Source organism: Lissotriton vulgaris, chromosome 4_1 (genome assembly GCF_964263255.1).
Source record: "Lissotriton vulgaris chromosome 4_1, aLisVul1.2, whole genome shotgun sequence".
NCBI lineage: Eukaryota > Metazoa > Chordata > Amphibia > Caudata > Salamandridae > Lissotriton > Lissotriton vulgaris.
This window is the reverse complement of record NC_141691.1, coordinates 1747006227-1747026296: the sequence shown is the minus strand read 5'-3', so window position 1 is coordinate 1747026296 and position 20070 is coordinate 1747006227. Positions and strand designations below refer to the sequence as shown.

Sequence of the window (20070 nt, the reverse complement as noted above, 5' to 3'; positions counted from 1 at the left end):
CGGGACTCCGCCGGAGACCAGAGGCCTCTGATCTCCCTCTCTCCCATGTGGCCCCCCCATTCCAGGTGGGACGCATCTGTCACCACTACGTGCTCCGGTTGGGGAAAGGAGAGAGATCTGCCGCTGACCCAATCGCGGTTCGTAAGCCACCACTGCAACTGGCTCGCAGTGCCCTCCAACATCAGGACGTGGTCGGACAGGTTGCCCTGATGCTGTGCCCACTGAAACTTCAGGTCCCACTGCAGAGCCCGCATCCGTCACCTGGCATGATGCACCAGAAGGATGCAGGAGGCCATCAGCCCCAGGAGCCGCAGCGTCAACCTGACCGAGACCCGGGATAAAGGCTGAAAGAGCGGAATCAGAGCCTGAATATCCCGAACCCGCTGTTCTGGGGGGGGGGGGGGTAAACCTGAAACTGCGCTGAGTCCAGAAAGTGCTCGTGACCTACCGTGAACCGCAGGTAACACCGGTGGGCTGGCAGGACGGGGATGTGGAAATATGCGTCCTGCAAGTCCAACGCTACCATCCAGTCTTCTAGGTCCAGGGCAGCTAGGACCTGAGCCAAAGTCAGCATCTTGAACTTCTCCTTCCGGAAGAAGCCGTTGATACTCCCTAGGTCCAAGATAGGGCGTAAGCCTCCTTAGCCCTTCTTGGGTACCAGAAAGTAGTGGGAATAGCAACCACGTCCTACTTCTGGCCCAGGAACGCGCTCAATGGCACCCTTGGCCAAGAGGGCCGTAACTTCCTCCTGCAGAAGTTGCAAGTGATCCCCGACATGCGGTGGTATGGCTGGAGGAGTCCCTTAGAAGGGGAGGGAGTAGCCCCTTCGGACGATTTGCAGCACCCACCTGTCTGACGTGATGGTACGCCAGTGGGAGAGGTGATGGCGGACCCTGCACCCCACTGGCGACGAATGTGCCTGAAATGCCAGTCTAGGAAGGCTTAGAGGCAGATGCTGCAGGGGCGGGTGTGGACTGACCCTGCCAGTGTCCGCCAGTACCGCCACAGCAGTAACCACGTCCGCGACCGCGTTGAGCCTGGGTCTGCTGTCTGTGGCTGGGTGGACGTGGGGGGGAGCCCCTTCCTTGGCCACGAAAGGAGCGAAAAGCGGAAGTTTGCTGCCGTTGGCCTAGGCCCAAGGACTTGGTCGTAGCCCTGGAGTCCTTGAAACGCTCCAGCGCACTATCCGCCTTGTCGCCAAAGAGGTGACGGCCATCAAAGGGCATGTCCATGAGGGTGACCTGGACATCGCCCGAAAAGTTGGCGGACCTCAGCCAGGCGTGGCGGCTTCTCCATCGAGGCCAAAAGGGCGGCGACCCCCAATAACGCTGCACCTGCATCTTATTTCTTAAAATATTACAGTTTTTAAATGTAACAAAACTATCTCACCGATCGTTTGCTTACATATAAAAGCTGCTATGTAACCCAGGACCAGAAGAGGGCTCCCGGGGATGTATAGTGCATGCGTCAGGCATGGGCTGTTAAAAGCCAGTCCTTTCACAGATGCAATACATATCTGACATGCTGCACTAGCGTCAGGTAGTGCAGCATGTTAGATAATGGTGAATTGGGGCCTGTCAGTCATGCGCCCATATTCCACATCAGAAAAAGGACAGCCTTCTGTCCTATCGGAACTTCTGTTTGGGCATAATGATGTGAGCCTCGCTCTGGCGCCTTGTTTGTTCAGTCTGAATGTTGGGGAATCGATGTGCAGAGGAAACTATGTGCGGAGGACTACACCAGGTTAGTTTCTACGTGTGTGTATGAGTGAGAAGAGAATATGCTTAAGTTGTGGATGTGCCTGTTTGCAAGCGTGCACAAGTGTGTGTTTATGTGAGCGTGTTTGTATGTGTTCTAACCACCATTTTATGACTTTTCGTTGGATAGCCACGCTATATAAATTGATCAGCCGCCACTGCTGTCACAACTCAGTCTCCAAGCAAAGAAGTAGAGGTTGCACAGGCCCCTGCCCAGGCTGGTGCGACAGGAGATCCTCGCGAAGTGACAGCCTTATCGAAGGACAGATGCTCATGCCCTGGAGTTCAAGATACCATATTCTCCATGCCCAATCTTGAGCTACCAGGATTACTTGGGCCCAGTCGGTCCTGATCTTCTTCAGAACTCAGGAGAGGTAGCTGTGAAAAGGCATACAGGTGTACTGATTTTCACTCAATGTAGACATCTCCAGAAGACAGAAGAAAGACCCCATGGAAACACCAAAGTGCAAAAGTGCTGATACTGTAAATTCTCTGTGGTGGCGAAAAGATTGAGCCAAGGTTCTCCTCATTCGTGAAAAAGACCTGCATCATCCCCCAATGTAACTGCCATTTGTGATCCGCAAGACGTCGACAGCTTAGTGGGATTACTCAACGCTCCCATGGAAAAGTCAAAGTGCAAAAGTGCTGATACTGTGCGTTCTCTGTAGTGGCGAAAAGATTGAGCCAAGGTTCTCCTCATTCGTGAAAAAGACCTGCACCAGCCCCCAATGTAACTGCTGTTTGTGATCCGCAAGATGTTGACAGCTTAGTGTGATTGCTCTATGCTCAAGACATTCGCCGGGTGCTGTGTCACCAGAAAAATGTCTTGGCAGTCTACCCACGTCCAGAGAATAAAACCTACTGCACAGGGTCCATGACCCCATCCATCCCTGCTGTTGCTGTACCACATGGCCATAGTGTTGTCTATAAACACCTGCACCAGCCTCCCTTTGATGGGGGCAAGAAGGCTTTCAACACCAAGCATAAGGCTCTCAGCTCCAGAAGATTGATATGGAGCCAGGTCTCCATGGGAGACCAGACGCCTCTTATCTCCAATGTTCTGAGACGGCCTCCCCAACCCATAAGCGATGCATTGGTTACCACTGTGAGCTCTGGGTGGGGTATGGATAAGGGTCTGCTGCTGATCCAATTGCAGTCCTATAGCCACCACTGCAGAGGTTTTGCAGTCTCCTCCAAAATCCAGATGTGATCGGAAAGGTTGCCCTGGTGCTGCGTCCACTTGGACTCAGGGGCGTGACACAGGCCCCTGCAGCCCCCGCGGTGCGGGGGGCCCTCACCCTCCAGGGGGCCCCGTCAGCACCGCAATTCTGCTGGGGAGCTCTAGATTGAGTCCGGAGGGGGCCCCTTCACTTACCCTGCAGGGGGCCCCCTCAAGGTACGTTACGCCACTGCTTGGACTTCAGATCGCACTCCAGAGCCTGCATATGCTATCTGGCAAGCTTGACCAGCAGGATGCGGGAGACAATCAGTCCCAGCAGCCACATTGTGCAGAGTCATCCTCGCTGAGATCCTGGACAGAGGGTGAAACATGGGGATAACAGCCTGACTGTCCTGGGCTCTGCGCACCAAAGGATAGTCACAAAATTGCACCCTGTCCAGAATGGCTTAGATGAAGTGGAGCACCTGTGAAGGAGTCAGGAGTGACTTCGGCACTGGGATAGTGAACCCAAACAATATCAAAAGGTTTGCTGTAGTCTGGAGGTGAGCGACAACTACTTAGGGTGAGGCTGCCTTCAATCCCTAGTCGTAGAGGTGGGGGGAAGATTAGGACCCTTGACTTCCAAATATGTGCTGCAACCACTGCCATAACTTTCGTGAACACCACAGGGGCGCTGATAAGGCTAACGAGGAGCAGAGTGGACTGAAAATGCTGGTAGCCTACCATGAACCAGAAATTAGGCCTGTGGGTCTGCAGGACGAGATGTGGAAATAAGCTTCCTGCAGGTCCAGCGCTACAATTCAGTCTCAAAGGCAGACAGGTTCTGAGCTAGTGTGAGCATCTTGAACTGATCTCTTTCTGAAAGGCATTGAGAGGACGAATGTCTGATATAGGACAGAGGTACCCATGTTTTTTCAGAACCAGGAAGAAGCGGGAAGAACAACCATGACCGACTTATGGTGCTGGAACCTTCTCAATAGCTCCCTTGGTCAAAAGAGCCTGCACATCCTGCTGAATGAGAGCCAGATGGTCCTCCGTCAGCCATTCTGAGGCTGGTAAAATGTGAAGTGTGTATCGAGTAAAACGTGACCCAGCTAAACACTTTGCAGAACCACCTGTCTGAATTTAACACATGCTATCCTGGTAGAAAGAGGTGACTCCAGTCTCTAACAGGGTGGCTGTGTGCCAACAAGGGCATGCTAAACAGGCTTAGATGGGCACCAGCTGGGGGTGTGGAAATGTGGGCTACCCGCTGTCTTTGTTACCCTTTCTGATGGGTATTGCAGGCTGTGGAGATTGTTCCACTAGTTGGGGCTATTGGCGGTATTGGGAGCTCCTGCCAAACCAAAGCCACGGAGGCGTTACTGCTAGTATGGTGGAGCAGAAAGGCCAGGGAGCGCCCTGCGACCCTGTTGACTTTGAAGTACACCAGGGCTGAGTCCAAATTATCCCAAACAGTTAGGAACCATTGAATGCAAAGTCCATAAGACTGGCCTGAACGTCTCCTGAAAAGCCTGTGTACTGCATCCATTCGTGCCTGAGAATGGCCACACTAATGAAAATTGAACTGCTGAGGAAGTCACTAGTATCCAGTCTGCAGAGGATGGTTAACTTAACTGCATCACAACTATCATTGCTTGGCCTAAAAAAGAACTGGTTGGGCTTCTACTGGAGCCATGGGCAACACTGGGGCCATGCAGTCCAACAAGGCGTGAGAATAGCGGCCTAAAAGAATTGCTCCATGCTTACAACTGCCTTTCTTGCATCCCTCATTGCAAAGTGCTCGAGGCATCTGGAACAGAGCCGGCTGTTCATTATAAATAACAAATAAATCAACATCTATATGGGCAACAGAGAAAGAGAGTACACTTTCAGCCATGCCATAATCCAACAAGAAGTTTATTCCAGTATTCCAGGATCTCAATTAGAAGAAAGTAGGCACAAAGCAAAAGAACACAGAATTGAAATAGTTTACAGCCCAAATGCTATACGCCCAAGGGTAATAGTTGTCACTTAGTCTATCCACTCTAGAAACTGTCAGAAGTAATTTCAAAACCTGAGATAGTTATTAGCAGTGTTAATTTTTCAATTTAATTAAGTCAGCACATTAAAATAAATTATAATTGTTTTTATTACTGATGCGATCACATTCGCAAAATACTTTTTTATTGGTCCAAACTATTTGTTTGGCCAGACATTCCAACGGAATTATCCAAAGTAAGGACTGGCTAGATAGGTCAGGAAAAGAAACTGTGGTAAAGTTTTACTACTAAAGGCACTTCAGACATTTCACACAATCAATGTGGTCTACATTTAATTGTATGTTTTTCCTACTCTCTTCCTTTTGGTCTCTCTGATTCTATAACTTGCTAAGTCCGGTAGTGGCTACACACAGCCATAGCAGTCTGACACACCACAATTTATCAGTTCTTTAAAAAAGTACAAAAAAGTATAGCAAGAAATACAGACAGAGAGTCCGTCCGTCAGTCAGTCAGCCAACTGCAATGAATAGCTATCATGTGAATTTTAAGGTTTATCATTGCCTAGATGGACTGACCATCAAGACTGCATCATTTCGAGAATGGCTAAGTTGTCTCATGTATGCTCCCTTTAAGTTTTGGTGTTGGGGCATCACGTTGTCCTTTTATTACATTGCAGATGCTTGTAATTGAGAGCCAGCGTGTGTACTTTGATGTAATTTGCAGACCGAGGACATTTTGATGATTTATGTTTTTAGGAAGTGCATGGTGTCTAAATGTCTTATTATATGATAAAGACAGTGCTAACAATGAATCGCTCTTGCACATTCGTTACACTGTTGCATCACGTTGGATTTACAGCTTTTATTTTTTGCTCACAAAGTAAAGGTGTGTAAGCACAGAGGCTAGCTTAAATATGCACTTGAAATACTTTCTCTTTGTCAAAAATCTCTACTACACAATCATTTCATGCATACACCTTTTAAATTCACTGCCTGCGGCACTCATTTCATCTTCTGACTCCTTCTTTGAAGATACAGCACAAACTAAGCAGAGTTAATTCAGTAAAGGGGCCCTACTCCCAGCTTCCATATTGTCGTAGCCCTAGATGTTGCTTTACTGTGGCATATCCTTTCTAGAGCTTCTGGGGGCAACGCACAAAGCTTTGCTGGTATTACCAAACCAAACACTTACTCTACTAACAAAACGCCAAACCTTTTGACCTTGCCAGTGCTTGGTTACTGATGCCGCTGCTTTACACTGAAATGCCCATTGACATGGTCTGATTCACGAAGGCCCATTGAAAAAAGACGGAAAACTACTCTTCTGAGTTTTCGTCTGTGTTTGAAGTAGATTTCTTACTTTTAAGGGATTCACAAAATACCAGGTAGCAGTCCTGGAAATCTAGAACATGTGTACATTTCCAGCACTCCTCATCCACAACACTATCAGCCAGATGTAGGTAGGCAAATACCGGTCGGTAATGGCCGAAATTCGGTAATTTCGTCCATTACCGACGGGTATTTGGAAAATTTACCGAATCGGTATTTTAGGGAATCAGTAAATTACTGATTCATTAAAATACCGAATCGGTAAATTACCGACTTTGCTATGTAGGGAGCACTCAAATGAGTGATTTTCCCCTTTTAGGATTCGTTATTTACCACCAACTACAAGTTGGTGGTAAATAATGAAAACCTTGGAAAAAACATTTTTTTTGCTTTTCCAACAGTGCCATGTTGCAGACATACATGCCCTTAGGGCATGTATGTCTGCAACATGTGCACCCATACATAATTGAGGGGTGCAACAGGGTGTCAAAGTGACACCCTACCACCCTTCAATGTTTCCCCCTTTTACCGAATCAGTAAATACCGATTCTGTAATTGCCATTCATTCCTATGGGCCTCCATAGGAATGAATTACCGAAACTTACCGATTCGGTAATTTTTGGGGTAAAATTACCTACATCCCATTTGCCTGTTCTTAACTACCGAATCTGTATGATTCGGTATTTAAGAATCGGTAAACTGGGATTACCTACATCGGGCCCTATATGCGGTGTATTGCTAACTAAACAGACAAAGTCGCACATTTTCCTTTTTTTTTTAATTCCGTAGAACCTCTTCCACTAAATGAACATAAAAATCTGAGCTTTCCTTCTCGTTCCCATTCTAGAAGTATATTCACTCAACCTGTCTGGATGTGGCTTTGGGTGTTTCCAGGACAAGAATGTCCATGCAAAATGTTTGTGAATGACACACGTACGTTGGTTGGTTTTTACATATACTTTGCATGCCATCTCGAATACGCTGACTTTCCAGTTTATAATTATAAATATACAATGGCGGCAGCAAACTGGTCATACAGATACATTTATAAGTCTAATATGAAAAAACACAGAATCCATGTGCCTGGATCATTTGTGGAACATCATATGTCTTGAGGGATCTTGTGATGGAGTACTGCGAACTACTGGAGGCTGGGAAGGGCACACGTGCTTTCAAGAAATGGGTCAGTCTCAAGAAGCCTCACTCAGAAGCAGACCTTGATTGACGTGAACGCCAGCCATTAAAGAGAGAGGGAGAGAGAGAGAGAGAGAGCTATGAATTAAATCAATTGGATGGGCAGCTGCACGGTGGGCAAATACTTCTATTCCTAGATGGACAGCAGCAGAAAACGTGAGAGGCCAGACCGAGAAGGGGGCGAGTAGAGAAAAGGCCAAGCACAGCAGATGATGAAAGCTGACTGGCCGATAGCAGGGGAGCGGGGTGGATACTGAGGCAAAAGAAAAGGAGAAGGTGGCAGGAAATTGTGAGAAGAGCTAGTAAAGGCTGCGTCAAAGAGACCAGGGAGGAGGCAATTATTTCTGTATAATGAAAAATAAATACCAAACTGTGTGATGATTGAAAAATGGCACTTGGAGGTCCATGTCACATAAACCACTCATGTTTTTATTCCTTACTTGTGGTTTAACACAATGTCCCTTGAACCCCATGAAGTAATTATCACCTTGTAATTCACAACTCCGTAGCATTTATTTTGTATATAACACGGTGTCAAACTGCAATCATGAAATGGAAAAAGACAGGAGATCAAAGACACATTTTTCTGCCTCCAGAGCGCAATATGTATGGATCTGACTACAGATTTGCTTAATCCTGAGCGCTGCACAGTTGGTTTCAATTGCCATCAAGGAATATGAAAGCAAACTTACAATAGTCTAATGCAGTGTAGTGTTTGGGGAATGTTCAATTAACACAGCCAGATGAAATTGTTGTAATCATTTCTTTAAAGGATGCTGGCCCGTATTTAGATAGAGCTGACAACCGTCCCACCACAGCACTGCCTTTGTGGTTGTGTAACAGATGTAGTACTTATACAAGTAGGAAGTCCAACAAAGACGGTTTCATTGAAAAAAATCATCATAACTGGCTACCCGTCAGCCATGTTTGGACAGTCAAATTAAAAACTCCAAATGAAGGACCTGAGACAGCACTGACGACGTCCTTATTATGAGCAGTTCATGAGACAGCGGATCGTGTCACGCTAGTGAGCCTGCGACAGCACAGACAAAAACATATGGGCAGGCCATGATGTAGCGGACAATGTCACACTACTGGGTCTGAGACAGCACTGACGGCACTCTATTTCTGGGCAGGCCATGATGTGACAGTGGACAGTACCACACTCCTGGGCCTGAGCCAACCTTGTTGACACACTACATCTGGGCAGCTTAAGATACTGCGGATCTGTCACGCTACTGGGCAGACCAAGAGTGTGGCTGGGAATCTCGTGGCTGCCTCTAAGGAACAGCATGGTTGAAGCATGAGTGGGGATGACAGGCCATTCGAGAAGAACTATATTTAATCTAACGCAACGCAGTTAAGTACCTGCGATTATAAGACAAGCAACTGGAAAAACGGAGTGTGTTCTCTGGGAGTAAGAAGGACCACAAAGTGGCAAGTACTTGAGTATATTACCATGGTGTTTACTTCATGCAAACATCTCCGTGACCCTACAGGAGACAGTGAGGAGACCAACATCCTTGTCTAGCTTACAAGTGAGCTCATTAAGTAAATACGCTAAATTCTTAGACGGGCTCAAATAATGCTGCAAACCGAGCTATGTATGGCAGACGGAGCAGTTTCTAGTGAAGACAAGTGACAATCCATGTGATAAAACAAAGCACCAGGCAATGCTATCCCACGCTTCACCCGCAGTAGAAAGAGAGACTGACAATAAAAGGAATCAAGGCTGCAAATTATCGAGAAAGAGGGACATATGGGCTAAATTGGGATCCCAGAGTTATAATGAGGGAAAACAGAGACGTGCCGAACACTGGTTACCTTAATCTGCTATCTAAGGAATCAAGGGTTACTATTGAAGGAAAACACAGCGGGGTAGCAGGGATCGTAGACTGAAAAACTTGACACTGAACGGAAATCTGGCAAATGGGTAACAGCACAAGAAAATGATACTACTTGATGGTAAATACCAACAAGTCTGGGAGCTGCAATAACTCAGAATAAGGAAACCACGAGACACCAAAAGCTGCCTTAATAACCTACAGGCTGCACAAATAAACACTTCAATCACAGCGTCTCCAAGATTGAGAATAAAACACACTGTTCCTCAGAGCAGTTAGCAGAAGGAAAGAGGAAAACGTGCCAAAGGCCTCAAGGAACTGCTTTAACACAATTAAAAGCACAATAAAACTCGTACAGGGGCTGAGCCTCAGTGCATTACCTGGCTGTAAGAGACAGGACATCCTCAGACAATTATATGCAACAGGCATTTGCACAAGTTACTTACCTTCGGTAACGATATATCTGTAAGAAACAGTAGTTAGTGTTAGATTCCTTACCTTAGAATATCCCCAGCGTCAGATTGGATCCGTAAAGTTTTCGTCAGCAGTACACCTGTGCGTCGCTAGGTGTCGTCTTCGGCTCCGCATCTGTCGTCGGTGTCGTGATCGCCGGGATGACGTCGGAGTACTTAGACGCTGCCCTCGCGCGCTGACGTCAGTTCTGTACATAGCTTTCCGTGCCACGAACGCAGAGCCAAGACAGAAACAGACACTGGTGCCATGAAACTAGGGCCCTGAAAGGGATGTCATTAACCCTAGATAGTTCGCAGAACGGGGAGGATGGGTGGGGTGGCAAGGAATCTAACACTTATTACTGTTTATTACAGATATATCGTTACCAAATGTAAGTAACTTGTGCATCTGAAAGAAACAGGTTAGTGTTAGATTCCTTACCTTAGAATAGATACCCCAGCAATACCAACCCTGGTGGTGGGTCTGCGAACCAAGATCACACCAGAAAGTCCTGGAGAACAGAACGGCCGAAAAAGCCATCTCTCCGGACTTGGCTGTCCAGGCAGTAGTGTCTAGCAAACGTGTGCAGCGAGGCCCACGTAGCTGCCTGGCAGATGTCCTGCAAGGGGCATCTCCGACCCACGGAAGTAGTAGATGCCGTAGCCAAAGTGGAATGGGCGCGCAGCCCAACAGGAGGCTCCTTTTTTGCCAAGGAGTAGCAAAGCTTGATGTACAAGACGACCCACCGAGATATGGTCCGCTTATGCACCGCCCGTCCTTTCTATGTGCCCACGTAACCAACAAAGAGCTGGTCCTCCACCCGGAGCTGGTGTGTGCGGTCCAGATAGAATGAGAGCGCACATTTTGGGTCCAGACGGTGGAGCCTCTCTTCCTCTTTCGAGGGATGCGGAGGCGGATAGAAGGTGGGCAAGGTGATGGACTGCCCGATATGAAAGGCTCCATGGTCAACATGGGCCAGAGTTTGCGAATGATATGTTGAAAGCGATTAGATGTCTTGGAGTATTTGGAGACCACAACCATGCGGTCAGAATGTTTCTTGGGTTTGGGTTGCAATAAAGCAGTCCTAATACTCTTCTCACATCTCTCAACTGCCAGGTCAAGTATGGGGGTAGGGTATCCCCGTGCCTTTAATCGATCCAATGTGATCATGATCTCTTTCTTACTTTCTTCTTCATTGGAGACAATGCGTTTGACTCGGAGGAGTTGGGCATAAGGTAAGTTGTTCTTTAAGCCAACGTGGTGGAAGCTTTTGTAATGTAAGGTGGAGTTTCTGTCCGTGGGTTTACGGAAGATTGTGGTGGACCAATCTTCCAGTCCTCTGTGTATTTCAACGTCCAGATAATGAACACATTTGTCACTGTATTCCCAGGTGAATTGAATTCTCTGGTTGATGTTATTCCAAGTTCCAAGAAAGGTGATGAGGGTATCTATGGTACCGTCCCATAGTAGAAAAATATCATCTATGTAACAAAGGTATAGTTTTCCATGTTCCAGCCAGCTGTTTTGGCATAAAATGTGTGATTCCTCAAATTGTTTCATGTAAATGTTGGCGTAGCAAGGAGCTTCCGAATTTCCCATGGCCGTGCCATTCAATTGCAATATCCATTTGTCCAGCACAGTGAAATAGCTGTGATAGAGGGTAAAAATAGTGAGTTGCATCAAAAACACTTTTAAATCAGGATCCAAATCGGATGAAGCTAGTACTTGTTCGATGGCTTCAATTCCTCCATCATGAGGGATGGAGGTGTAGAGTGAACAAACGTCCACTGTGCACATGATTAGTTGAACGTTTCTCAGTTCGTTCATGATAGGTTCCAGCTTCAAAAGGAAGTCGGTGGTGTCTCGTACATGCGACTCAGTTTCAAGGACAAATGGTTGGAGATATTTGTCTAGAAATTTACCCACGTTCTCATGAATGCTACCTCTGGTGGACACAATGGGTCGAAAGGGAGGTTTGGTAGGATGTTTATGCATTTTAGGTAGCATATAAAGCACAGGAGGTTTCGGATTGATGGGTATCAGATATCTTCTGGTTTTGTCATTGATGGTACCATTTTCAAATGCCATATTGATGATTTGGATCAAGTTTTTGGAGAACTCCTGAGTGGGGTCCCCCGGAAGGACATCATATGTGTTGGAATCACTGATGTACGCCTCTATTTGTTGTTCATGAAAAGTAGTGTCCATGATCACCAGGGTGCCGCCTTTATCAGCATTTTGACATGTGATGGTGGGATTGTCAGCAAGCTTTTGTAAAATGTTTCTCTCCTTCTTAGTCAAATTCCCATGTTTCATGGGTTGTTGAAAAGGGAAGTTCAATATTTCCTGTTTGATTAGATTCTCAAAAGCGTCGATGATTTTGTGGCTTTGAGGTGCCAGAAAAGAACTATGAGGACGTAGTCCCCGGAGCATATCTTCTTCTTGCGTGAGGGTCGGACAGATGTTTTGAAAATAATGTCTGAGTCGGATGTTCCGTACCAATTTGAAGGCATGGACTTCTAGTTCCAAGGTGGTGGTTCTAGTGGTGGGAACAAATGATTGACCCTTCTGCAAGGTGTTGATTTCTTCAGTAGATAAAACAATTGAAGAAATGTTAATAACAAGGTTGTCATCCAGGTTCATCGTCTTCCTTTGGTCTTTTTGCTCTTGGTTGTTGGTGGAGTTTTTTCTGTTTCCTCGGCGGGTTTTTCCCCCCCGGGATCTTTTTGTTGATCTGGGCCTGATTCTAAAAAATGAACCGTGGAGTCGGTAGAGGTGCTTGGTGTCTGTGATTCGGCATTAGGTGTAGCGCGGGTCGGTCTTTGTCTGTTATCTTCTTCAGAAGATGATGTTTCGTTAGCAGAAAAAGGATTATAAGGTTTATTTGGGCGTCGGCGGGCGTACACCTCTGCCCAAGTGTACACCTCGCCAAGCTTATAATCAATGGTATCTCTCTTGAATATCCGAAATGTTCTTTCTTGTGTTTCACGTGTGTGCTTATCAAGTTGGGTGTTCACGTCCTCCAACATTTTATTGAGTTCTTCAATGGACATGGCTTCGTCCAGCTCTTCTTTTACACCAGTGATCTCATGGGACAGTTCTTCCAAAGTTTTAGATAATTCTTCCACGATCAGGAGGATCAGGTCGAGGGAGCACTTGTTGAGGATGGAATACCATCGTTCAACAAATTTAGCGTTGTTTTTGCAGAGTAAAGGTTTCAAAGGGACCCGTGGGATCCGTTGGGCACGATGGTACCGTATCAGGGTGCTAGCGTGCAGTTTCTGATTCGATTCTTTCTTGAGCAAGTAGAGTAATTGTCTGATGTTACTCTCCACGCTGCGAGTGTTACCAGTGGAGGTGATTTCATCTTGTATCAAACCATATATTTTATCTGCGTCCTCAGTGGTATAGGCAAATGCACTCGCCTTTTGATCGGTCATGCCAGAGACCGAATCAAAATTCATTATGACGGCATGCTGAGATCCAAGGACAGACGAAAAGTGATAACTGAAGAGGGAGGGAACTCGCACAGCTGATTGTCCAAAGGTAAAGGGTTGTAAAGGAGTGTAGTGTGCTACCAAGAGGAAATCACTGTCTGGCCTGGCAGTGAAACATCCAAAGGAACTAATACAAAGCTCCCCCTTCTGGGGAGAGAGCACCTCTGAGCACAACAAGGGGGGACCAACAGGTCTTATTCCATAACACGTAGATTGATCAAAAGTTCATGCGACAGCGACAACGTTATTCTTCCATCTTTCAAGATTTATTTGGTTGGTATTCAGTGCATACTTTCAATTTAAATCATTGAATTAACTGAGTTCATAGAATGTCTATGTCATTGACATGTTGAAACAAATACATCACACATCCCGATGCACTTTGTCAGGGGATTACTCTACAAGAAAATCAGAAAAAATAACTCACTAACTGTTCCTGTTACAAACGGCTAAAAACATGCTAAATCTGTAAGCATTTTTAGATTAACTTAATATAAAAAGAGACAAAAATCAACATAAGATCATAAGGAATAAGCAAAAGGGAGAAGTGCGGGTAGAGTCAAAAGAAATAAGCTATATCCCAAGATAGCCCGGAATCACCCAGTATATGAAGCCATCGTGAGACAGAAACAAAGTTCCGTGATATACAAGCGGTAGCAGAAAAATGAAAAATGAGTAGGAGCGTTTACACATTAAGATGACGGTGACGTGACGGCAGTGGAACCTGCCAGGTGTTGAACCACCAGGGTGAGTCCCTGGTGTTCCAGCCATTGCGAGAGGCGCAGAGCCTCCTGGCAAAGGGTCCACAACCCCACCCCGCTCTGTTTGTTGCAGTACCACATGGCGGTGGTGTTGTCCGTGAGCACCTGCACTACACTTCCCCGGACAGAGGGAAGGAATGCCTTCAGTGCAAGTCGGATCGCCCACAGCTCCAGAAGGTTGATATGGAGCCGGGACTCCGCCAGATACCAGCGGCCACTGAGCTCCCTCTCTTCCATTTGCCCCCCCCATTCCAGGAGGGACGCATCCGTCACCACTAGGTGCTACGGTTGGGGTAGGGAGAGAGATCTGCCGCAGACCCAATCGCGGTTCGTGAGCCACCACTGCAACTGACCTGCAGTGCCCTCCGAGATCAGGACGTGGTCGGACAGGTTGGCCTGATGCTGTGCCCACTAAAACTTCAGGTCCCACTGCAGAGCCCGCATCCGCCACCTGGTGTGATGCACCAGAAGGATGCAGGAGGCCATCAGCCCCAGGAGCCGCAGCGTCAACTGGACCGACACTCGGGATAAAAGCTGAAAGATCGGAATCAGAGCCTGAATATCCCTAACCCGCCGCTCAAGGGGATAAACCCAAAACTGCGCCGAGTCCAGAACCGCTCCAAAGAAAAGGAGCTTCTGAGAGGGGCAAAGGTGTAACTTCGGCACGTTGATTGAGAACCCCAGCGAGTGCAGGAGGTCGGCCGTAGTCTGGAGGTGGGAGACGACTGTTTGGGGCGAGCCCGCCTTCAACAACCAATCGTCGAGATAGGGGAAGACTGAATACCCTGATCTGCGCAGATGAGATGCGACCACCGCCATCACTTTCGTGAACACCCGAGGGGCGCTGGAAAGGCCGAACGGGAGCACGGTAAATTGAAAGTGCTTGTGGCCTACCGTGAACCGTAGGTAGCGCCAGTGGGCCAGCAGGACGGGGATGTGGAAATAGGTGTCCTGCAAGTCCAACGCTACCATCCAGTCTCCTGGGTCCAGGGCAGTTAGGACCTGAGCCAAAGTCAGCAACTTGAACTTCTCCTTTCGGAGGAAGCCGTTGACGCTTTGTAGGTCCAAGATAGGGTGTAGGCCTCCTTTGCCCTTCTTGGGTACCAGAAAGTAGTGGGAATAGCAACCATGTCCTACTTCTGGCCCAGGAATGCGCTCGATGGCCCCCTTGGCCAAGAGGGCTGTAACTTCCTCCTGCAGAAGTTGCAAGTGATCCCCCGACATGCGGTGGTACTGCGGTGGCATGGCTGGAGGCGTTGCCTCGAAGGGGAGGGAGTAGCCCCTTCGGACGATTTGCAGCACCCACCTGTCTGACGTGATGGTACGCCAGTTGAGGAGGTGATCAATCAATCAATCAATCAATCAATCAAGGCATTTATATAGCGTGCTACTCACCCGGAGGGTCTCAAGGCGCTTGGGGGAGGGGGGGTCTGTTACTGCTCGAACAGCCAGGTCTTGAGTTGCTTCCTGAAGGAGAGGTGATCTTGGGTCAGGCGTAGGTGGATGGGGAGGGAGTTCCAAGTCTTGGCTGCCAGGTAGGAGAAGGATCTTCCTCCCATGGTGGTTCTTCGGATGCGTGGGACGGCGGCGAGGGCGTGGCTGGTTGATCGTAGCTGGCGGGTGGGGGTGTAGAAGGTCAGGTGGTTGTTGAGGGCCCAGGTCGTGGAGGGCCTTGTGTGCGTGGGTGAGGAGTCGGAATGTGATTCTCTTGTTGACGGGGAGCCAGTGCAGGTCTCTCAGATGTCTGGAGATGTGGCCGTGTCGGGGATGTCCAGGATGAGACGTGCGGAGGCGTTCTGTATGCGTTGGAGTCTTTTCTGTAGTTTGGCTGTGGTTCCGGTGTAGAGGGTGTTTCCATAGTCCAGTCGGCTGGTGACTAGTGCCTGGGTCACAGTCTTCCTGGTTTCGTGGGGATCCATCGGAATATCTTTTGGAGCATGCGTAGGATGTTGAAACATGAAGAGGAGACGGCGTTGACTTGTCTGGTCATCGAGAGAGAGTAGTCCAGGATGAAACCCAGGTTGCGTGCGTGGTCTGTTGGTTTGGGTGCGCTGCCCAGGGCGGGGGGCCACCAAGAGTCGTCCCAGGCAGAGGGTGATGATCCGAGGATGAGGGCTTCCGTCTTGTCCGAGTTCAGTTTTAGGTGGCTGTTCATCATCCACTCGGCTACGTCTTTCATCCCTTCGTGTAGATTGGTTCTGGCGGTGGCTGGGTCGTTGGTGAGGGAGAGGATCAGTTAGGTGTCGTCGGCGTAGGAGATAATGTTGAGGTGGTGTTGGCGTGTGATGGCTACGAGGGGGTCCATGTAGACGTTGAAGAGGGTGGGGCTGAGCGATGATCCTTGTGGTACGCCACAGACTTTGGTGGCCTCGGATCTGAAATGGGGAGGCGGACTCTCTGGGTTCTTCCGGCGAGGAACGAGATGATCCACCCTAGTGCCTTCTCTTGGATTCCGATGTTGCTGAGGATCTGTACTAGGGTGCGGTGGCAGACGGTGTCGAATGCTGCGGAGAGGTCCAGGAGGATGAGGGCCGCTGTTTTACCGTTGTCGAGTAGGGCTCGGATGTCGTCAGTGGCTGCGATGAGGGCGGTCTTGGTGCTGTGGTTGGCTCAGAAGCCGGACTGCGAGTGGTCGAGCGATCAGTTCGACTCGAGGAAGGCGGCAAGCTGCTTGTTGACGGTCTTCTCGATGACCTTGGCTGGAAAGGGGAGGTGCGAGATGGGGCGGTAGTTCTTGAGGTCGGTGGGGTCTGCTGAAGGTTTCTTCAGGAGGACGCTGAGCTCGGCGTGCTTCCAGCTCTCCGGGAAGGTGGCGGTGTTGAAGGAGCAGTTGATGATATCCCGGAGTTGAGGTGCGATGACGGAGTCGGCCTTGTTGAAGACGTGGTGGGGGCATGGGTCGGTTGGTGATCCGGAGTGGATGGTGTTCATTGTGTTGATGGTGTCTTCGGTGCTGACCGGGGTCCAGGCGCGGAGGGTGCTGGTGGGGGGCGTCGGCTCGGTGGTTGGGTGCGTGCTCTGTGGTCCGAAGCTGTTGTGTATGTTGGCGATCTTACTGTGGAAGAAAGAGGCGAGGGAGTCGCAGAGGTCTTGTGAGGGAGTGATGTCGTTGTTTCCTGCGCTGGGGTTGGAGAGCTCTTTGACGATGCTGAAGAGATCCTTGCTGTTGTGTGCGGTGTGGTGCAGTTGTTCCTTGAATGCAGTCTTCTTGGTGGTGATGGCGAACCCTGCCCCCCAATGGTGTCGAATGGGCCTGAAATGCCGGACTAGGAAGGCTTAGAGGCAGATGCTGCGGGAGCGGATGTGGACTAACCCTGCCGTTGTCCCCCAGCACTGCCGCGGCGGTAACAACGTCCGCAAATGCACTGAGACTGGTTCTGCGGCCTGTGGCTGGCTGGACGTGTGGGGACGCCCCTCCCTTGGCCACGAAAGGGGTAAAAAGCAGAAGTTTGCTGGCATTGGCCTAGGCCCCAGGACTTGGCCTTAGCCCTGGAGTCCTTGAAACGCTCCAGCGCACTGTCCGCTTTGTCGCCAAAGAGGCGACTGCCATCAAAGGGCAAATCCATGAGCGTGGCTTGGACATCCCCTGAAAAGTTGGCGGACCTCAGCCAGGCGTGGCGGCCACGACCACTGTCGTCGCAATCGTTCTACCTAGCGAGTCCGTGGTGTCAAGTCCACACCGGATCGAGTAGCTTGCTGCATCCGGCCCTTCCGCCAGGGCTTGGGCGAGCTGTGTCCGGGCCTCCTCCAGGCACTGTGGCAGCACCTCTGCAACCGTATCCCACAGAGAGTGGGTGTAACTGCCCAAAAGGCAGGTGGTGTTGACAGACCGCATTCCCAAACTCAGGGAGGAGAACAGTTTCTTACCAAACTGATCATACCTTTTGGATTCCCGATCCGGAGGAGCGGTAGGGAATGCGGCCTTGGACGTAGAGGCCTGAACTACCAGGCTCTCAGGGGTGGGGTTAACGGACAGAAAGCAGGGGTCGCCCGGAGCCGGGCGGTGGCGTCAGGCCACGTTCCGATCCACAGGGAGGCCTTGTACCAGGTGCCCACCAGAACGTCAGTGTGGACTTCGTTAAACGGCAGTAGAGGCTCCGAGAAGCTTGCCTTCGGTTTGAGCACCTCAGTGAGGAGGTTAGTCCTCACGGCCGCGACAGGGAGCTCAAAAGCCAAGGCCTTGGCCGCCCTGTTCAACACCACGCTGTAAGCAGACCCCTCCTCCGAAGCCAAGGAGGGAGGAGAGACGAATCCAGTGTTGGGCGGAGTGTCCAGACCACTGGCCTCCCCCAGCTCTTCTGCCCAGTCCTGGCTCAACTGGCACTGCAGTGCCAGAGGGTCCTCAGACCCCTCCCAGTCCCCCTCGTCATCCATCTCCTGATAGTCAGGTAAAACTGATGGAGCCGGGTCGTAGGTGAAGGCCTCACCCATTGACGCCGGAGAAGGCGCCGGAGAAGGCACCAGGAAGTGCCGTAGCGATGCCGGATCCGGACCGGGCCTGAAACAGGGGACGACGTCATCCCGAGACGGCGCCGAGAGCAACACCATCGGGGTCGGCGCCAGCGGAGGAGTCGTAAAGTCGACTGGCGACGACCAAGACGAAGCACCCGACGGCGCCGGGGCCACGGGCCCGCTAGGGCTCCCAGTCGGACCCGCGGAGCCCGAAGGCGCCTCAGCAGGTTCCGACGGAGTGAAGTTCAACCCCATGGCCGTGAGGAAAGCACTTATCTCCTCCGGCGTCGCGTGCAGCCCAGGGAACGGCGGGTACGGAGCTGGACATGGCGTCTGCAGCTCCGACTGAGCCGTGGGGGCGGTGCCGCCCGAACCCCTGGCCGCATCGGGCGAGCATCGGGGGGAGTCGGAAGAGCGATGACGCCTCTTCGACTTCTTTTTCGAATGCCTCGACTTAACTGAGGACTTGGAACTCGGCGAGTGGTGGTGACTCGTCGAGCGGCTATAACTGCAGCTCCCTGACTGGTCCCTCAACGTCCTCCTCGACCGGGACCTCGAGTGGCGTGGAGCCTACTGCCGGAGCTCGACCAGCTTACGGGACCGCTCCCGTCTAGCCTTCGAGGTCAAGGCCCGGCAGTCGGGGCACGGCTTGTCATCATGGTTGGCCCGAGGCAGTAAATGCACCGACGGTGGGGGTCGGTCACCGACATCAGGCGGTGACAGGCCTCGCAAGGTTTAAAACCAGGCATCCCTATCAGCACCGCGAGTCGAAGGTCAACCCGAAAAGTGATCAAAATAGATCAAAAAAGTTAGTAAAAAAATTACTAAGAGTACTGCTCTTGCCGGATCTGCGCTTGCTGGCACAGCAAAAAGAAGAACTGACGTCAGCGTGCGAGGACGGCGTCTAAGTACTCCGACGACGTCATCCCGGCAATCAAAACGCCGACGACGGACGTGGTGCTGCAGACGACGCCTAGAGACGTGCAGGGGTACTGCTGACAAAAACTTTCCGGATCCAGTCTTACGCCTGGGGATATTCTAGGGTAAGGAATCTAACACTAACCTGTTTGTTTAAGATATATACAACACACACAGGTGCACAAACGATCTAACCTTTTGATGGACTGAAATAAGTCGGATTTAAGTCCGGAGGACACAACCCTAATAATGCAGTAAATAACAGTGAATACAAAAAATAACCCACCCTAGAAAGCTGTACCACAACTAAATATTTCTAATGGCATATGCGGTATGATTGTGTTTGCTCAGCTTCATGTGCGTTTGTGTGTCGGGTGTGAATGGATGTGCGTGGGTTTGGTAGTATGAGGGTTTGTGAATCTATGCCTCTGTCATCGCCTTTTCCCTCTTCTGTCTCCCCCTGCCACCTGTCACTTTCCGGAGCAGAAAGCGACCACCTCCCTCTGCCATACTTTGGGTTTTCTCCCCAACAGCATAAGTGCCAGAAGCTAAATCTGAAGGTAGTTGCATTTTCGAGTCAGATATATTGCAGAGGGTCTGGGCTGAACACAGGGCATGCAAATCAAAGCACTTGCCACAATACTTCTGACTTAGTTGCTGTTAGTCTAAATGAAACCTTCAAAATGACACGTTATAAGTTCAAA

General features: G+C 49.8%; 1 protein-coding gene across 1 annotated transcript in view; it reads right to left on the bottom strand.

Moving 5' to 3' along the window:
- The window catches only part of VPS13B (vacuolar protein sorting 13 homolog B), a 2999480-nt gene that overhangs the window by 1559522 nt on the left and 1419888 nt on the right, over positions 1–20070 (bottom strand). The window lies entirely within an intron of this gene.